The sequence below is a fragment of the Simochromis diagramma genome, unplaced genomic scaffold (genome assembly GCF_900408965.1).
Source record: "Simochromis diagramma unplaced genomic scaffold, fSimDia1.1 OVJJ01000248.1, whole genome shotgun sequence".
In the NCBI taxonomy this organism is placed as follows: domain Eukaryota; kingdom Metazoa; phylum Chordata; class Actinopteri; order Cichliformes; family Cichlidae; genus Simochromis; species Simochromis diagramma.
This window is the reverse complement of record NW_024386847.1, coordinates 2,543-8,380: the sequence shown is the minus strand read 5'-3', so window position 1 is coordinate 8,380 and position 5,838 is coordinate 2,543. Positions and strand designations below refer to the sequence as shown.

Sequence of the window (5,838 nt, the reverse complement as noted above, 5' to 3'; positions counted from 1 at the left end):
CTCCCACATCAAGACATCACGAAGCCTCCACATCATGTGTCACATCCCAGTCTTCTGCTGGATCACTGCTACAGTTCTGGAGGATGTGCTGGAAACCAGAGAGGGAGGAGAGCTGCCCAAGACCCTGACTGAGATGTACATCCACTTCCTGGTGGTTCAGGCCAAAGTGAAGAAGGTCAAGTATGACGGAGGAGCTGAGACAGATCCACACTGGAGTCCAGAGAGCAGGCAGATGATGGAGTCTCTGGGAAAACTGGCTTTTGATCAGCTGCAGAAAGGAAACCTGATCTTCTATGAATCAGACCTGACAGAGTGTGGCATCGATATCAGAGCAGCCTCAGTGTACTCAGGAGTGTTCACACAGATCTTTAAAGAGGAGAGAGGACTGTACCAGGACAAGGTGTTCTGCTTCATCCATCTGAGTGTTCAGGAGTTTCTGGCTGCTCTTCATGTTCATCTGACCTTCATCAACTCTGGACTCAATCTGCTGGAACAACAACAAACAACCTCCAAGAAATCTAAACTATTTAACAAACCAAAACTTCAATCTCTCCATCAGAGTGCTGTGAACAAGGCCTTACAGAGTCCAAATGGACACCTGGACTTGTTCCTCCGCTTCCTCCTGGGTCTTTCACTGCAGACCAATCAGAGTCTCCTACGAGGTCTGCTGACACAGACAGGAAGTAGCTCACAGACCAATCAGGAAACAGTCCAGTACATCAAGGAGAAGCTCAGTGAGAATCTGTCTGCAGAGAAAAGCATCAATCTGATCCACTGTCTGAATGAACTGAATGATCGTTCTCTAGTGGAGGAGATCCAACAGTCCCTGAGATCAGGAAGTCTCTCCACAGATAAACTGTCTCCTGCTCAGTGGTCAGCTCTGGTCTTCATCTTACTGTCATCAGAAGAAGATCTGGATGTGTTTGACCTGAAGAAATACTCTGCTTCAGAGGAGGCTCTTCTGAGGCTGCTGCCAGTGGTCAAAGCCTCCAACAAAGCTCTGTGAGTAAACATGTGATCAGGCTTTTATTTATAACATAAACAGTGTAATGTGTGATGGACCCTTAAAAACTTAAACGTATTTATTTGAATGGTCATCAGCACTAAATACAGTATATTATAGTTAATGTTTGATAGCAGCAGTAAATGTCAGTGTCTTAGACATATATGGACTTCAGCTTTTATCAAAGTCATATCCAGAATCATCCTGTAAGTAAACTTTATACAGCAGCTTTCACAGGTCAAAAACCACAAAGTGCTTTACAATAGAAACAGGCAATAAAAACACAGAAGATAAAAACATTACACAGCAAACACTGAACATCATACAGCCTAAAACTAGTTAAAGGCCACTCTGAATACTAGAGTCTGAATAAATGAGTTAGTGGGACCAGTAACAGCCTTTGACTGGAAGATCTCAGATGTGAGAAGAGCTGTAGGATTGTAGAAAGTCAGAAATATAGACTGGGACTAAAAGTAAGGACTAAATCTTTAAATAACGCCTAAAATGAACTGGTTACCAGTGTGAAGAGTTTAAACTGGAGTAATGTCCAGTCTAATGTGCTGGTTAAAAGCCTGGCAGCATGATTCTGTATTGACTGAAGACGTTCAAATTCCTTTAATTTTAAATATGTTTATATTGTCTATCCTGTAAAATAGTCAGATGTCTATTCATATTAATGTACAGAATTCACCTGCTTGCTGCTACTACTGCACATTCACCCAGTGTATATACTATATGTGCATATGTATATATATATATAATGTTCTTCATCTACACCCCCCCCCCCAATTTTTGCACATGTCGAGGAGCGTGTCAGGCTACATTTCACTGTGTGTTATACTTGTATAACTATGCATGTGACAAATAATAAAGAACCTTGAACCTTGAACAAAGACTGTGATGGAGCCATAGGTGATCAACTCCCTCATTCCTCCTCTGGTCTTATTGCTCAGCTGAAGAGGAGTTCACTTCTATATGTTACAATCAGCATCACCAGTACAGCTCCAAGGATCTGCAGCTGCTGGCAGATTCAATCATGCATGCTTGATTGTTTTTCAGTCTCTCAGGTCAGATGAAGTCATATTCTTTATGAATCAGCATAAGAAGTCAATAAAAATTCTAAGCAAATCAAGATGAGCGTTTATTCTTGTTGTAACAAATATATGAGCGAGAGGGACCTTTTTGGTCTAAAGTTATAATCATCTGCCACATTTCTAATCTCTTTACTACGTGGACTTTTAAAATATTTTCTGTTCCCCCAGACTGAGTCTCTGTAACTGGTCAGAGAGTTCATTTAACTTGTTATTTGATAACAGTTTGTTATTAAATTACAGTTTTTCAAATTGTGTTTTTATTTTGTTTTTTAGGCTGAGTGTCCCTGATCTCTCAGACAGAGGCTGTGAAGCTCTGTCCTCAGCTCTCAGCTCCCAGTCCTCTAGTCTGAGACAGCTGGACCTGAGTAACTCTGACCTGCAGGATTCAGGAGTGAAGCTTCTGTCTGCTGGAGTGAAGAGTCCACACTGTAAAATGGAAACTCTCAGGTCAGGATTTAAAATTTTCCATTGATGATCACGTTAAACCTGATTTCTATTACTGCATAAACAGGAAATTGATTTTTAAAAAAGTCTTAATGTAGAAATTAATGTCTGGGGTTTTTAGTGATATTTGTTCACTTTCTGTCTTTCATTTGCAATGAAATGTCCCATCTGCTCCTGAGTCCAAAATCTTTATTTTAGCAATGCTTCATCCACCAAACCTTCTAGTTCGATTCCTGTATTCTGAAGGTTTTTTAGAGCTGTTTGTTCAGATATCAGAATTTGATTTTCAGAAACATTTAGTAATACAAATATGATCAATTGATTATTTCTGACTGAAAAGATGAAATATACAGGGAGAGCAGAATTATTAGGCAAATGAGTATTTTGTCCACATCATCCTCTTCATGCCTGTTGTCTTACTCCAAGCTGTATAGGCTCGAAAGCCTACTACCAATTAAGCATATTAGGTGATGTGCATCTCTGTAATGAGAAGGGGTGTGGTCTAATGACATCAACACCCTATATCAGGTGTGCATAATTATTAGGCAACGTCCTTTCCTTTGGCAAAATGGGTCAAAAGAAGGACTTGACAGGCTCAGAAAAGTCAAAAATAGTGAGATATCTTGCAGAGGGATGCAGCAGTCTCAAAATTGCAAAGCTTCTGAAGCGTGATCATCGAACAATCAAGCGTTTCATTCAAAATAGTCAACAGGGTCGCAAGAAGCGTGTGGAAAAACCAAGGCGCCAAATAACTGCCCATGAACTGAGAAAAGTCAAGCGTGCAGCTGCCAAGATGCCACTTGCCACCAGTTTGGCCATATTTCAGAGCTGCAACATCACTGGAGTGCCCAAAAGCACAAGGTGTGCAATACTCAGAGACATGGCCAAGGTAAGAAAGGCTGAAAGACGACCACCACTGAACAAGACACACAAGCTGAAACGTCAAGACTGGGCCAAGAAATATCTCAAGACTGGTTTTTCTAAGGTTTTATGGACTGATGAAATGAGAGTGAGTCTTGATGGGCCAGATGGATGGGCCCGTGGCTGGATTGGTAAAGGGCAGAGAGCTCCAGTCCCACTCAGACGCCAGCAAGGTGGAGGTGGAGTACTGGTTTGGGCTGGTATCATCAAAGATGAGCTTGTGGGGCCTTTTCGGGTTGAGGATGGAGTCAAGCTCAACTCCCAGTCCTACTGCCAGTTTCTGGAAGACACCTTCTTCAAGCAGTGGTACAGGAAGAAGTCTGCATCCTTCAAGAAAAACATGATTTTCATGCAGGACAATGCTCCATCACACGCGTCCAAGTACTCCACAGCGTGGCTGGCAAGAAAGGGTATAAAAGAAGAAAAACTAATGACATGGCCTCCTTGTTCACCTGATCTGAACCCCATTGAGAACCTGTGGTCCATCATCAAATGTGAGATTTACAAGGAGGGAAAACAGTACACCTCTCTGAACAGTGTCTGGGAGGCTGTGGTTGCTGCTGCACGCAATGTTGATGGTGAACAGATCAAAACACTGACAGAATCCATGGATGGCAGGCTTTTGAGTGTCCTTGCAAAGAAAGGTGGCTATATTGGTCGCTGATTTGTTTTTGTTTTGTTTTTGAATGTCAGAAATGTATATTTGTGAATGTGGAGATGTTATATTGGTGTCACTGGTAAAAATAAATAATTGAAATGGGTATATATTTGTTTTTTGTTAAGTTGCCTAATAATTATGCACAGTAATAGTCACCTGCACACACAGATATCCCCCTAAAATAGCTAAAACTAAAAACAAACTAAAAACTACTTCCAAAAACATTCAGCTTTCATATTAATGAGTTTTTTGGGTTCATTGAGAACATGGTTGTTGTTCAATAATAAAATTATTCCTCAAAAATACAACTTGCCTAATAATTCTGCACTCCCTGTATATTTGGTCATAGTGATATGACTCATTGCCTCACTTAAACATAAAATGTAAACAAAAATTCAAAACAATAGATTAATACAAAACAGAGTTTGACTGTTGAGCTTAAAGTGAGCTTGAATGTTATTCACTTCCTGTTTTATTTTGGTAGTTATCGTCTCTGGTTTTTACCCCGACATTGTCTACATTAATTTCAGCTGTAGAAGGTTTTATTGACTGTTTGATTTGTCACTTTATTTAACTATAATTGTTGGCTTATAAACTATTGCTTAAAATGTATTTTCATTAAAATACCAAATAATTTATTACTTTATCATCTAATTAGATTATAATTCTGTAAATAAGAGTGATAGTGTGGCCTGTGTGGGTTGTCTTCAGGTTCTCTGCTTCCTCCCACAGTCCAAAAACATGCATGCTGGGTTAACTGGAGATGTGTGATTGTGAGCATAAATGTTTGTCTGTCTAGCTCTGTTTCTACCTTGCTACATCACCGTGGTTACTGATGCTGAACCAATAACCTGGTCTGGACCAGTTTATGTTCAGAGTTTTTGTTTAAAATCAGCTGAAGTGCCTCGTTTTCACTGATTCTTTCATTTACAGAAAGCTTTAAGTGAGATATAGATTCAGTCATATGTTACTAATATTACTTTTAACCTGAGTAGCGAAAGTCCGCGGTGATCTGAAAATGATGTGCCGGGAGTTGCGGGAGTTGTGCCGTTCTCTGCGGCATCAGTGACCCTCGAGCTCTCGACTAGCTATCGAGTTGGTGGGTAACAGACGTCTCCGAAAACGTCGAAGCACTTTTGCAAATATGCAATATCTTGATAAACCGAGCATATATTTGAAGTTTACACAGCTACTTTCTCGCCTGAAAATATGTTAAAAGTTTATTTTGTGACCCAGAAGGATTACTATGAGTAATTTTAAAACGTAGTAGCTGCCGCCGTTGTTGGAAACTGGAGTTTGGCTGGGCCGCACTATGAATTCTGGGATATGGTGGGCAACGAAGGACACACCCGACCCATCCTTCAAATTCGGGGAAAAGGAGGACGCATTTGTCGGCTGCATTCGCAGGAATTTGGACAGCCTTCGGTGCGTCGCTGTGACGTAATCGGTCTACAAATGTGTCCTCAGGAGGACGCAGCCCATGAATTTGTACACACCGAGCCTGCGTGCTGGTAGCACCTTAGCCACAGCTCGGGTGTGGAGGAGAAGCTGAAAAAGAAGGTTTTCTAGTTTGTAAGGAGGAAAAAACTGAGAGGACTAAGTGAAAGAGAGGCTGGAGAGTAACACAGAGCAGCAATGAATGCTGCTCACACAGTTTAGAGAGTTTAGCATCAAATGTTCGAGTGAGTTAGCTCCCAGCTAACTAGCAGAGCAGCAAA

At 41.0% G+C, this 5,838-nt stretch overlaps 1 long non-coding RNA gene across 1 annotated transcript; it reads left to right on the top strand.

Annotated features, from left to right (window-relative positions):
• Positions 1–953: 953 nt before the first annotated feature.
• LOC120732036 lies at positions 954–2,617 on the top strand. Its single transcript, XR_005695490.1, has 2 exons — positions 954–1,002; positions 2,371–2,617. It is a non-coding gene; the product is annotated as an uncharacterized LOC120732036 (long non-coding RNA).
• The last annotated feature ends 3,221 nt before the right edge of the window (positions 2,618–5,838 follow it).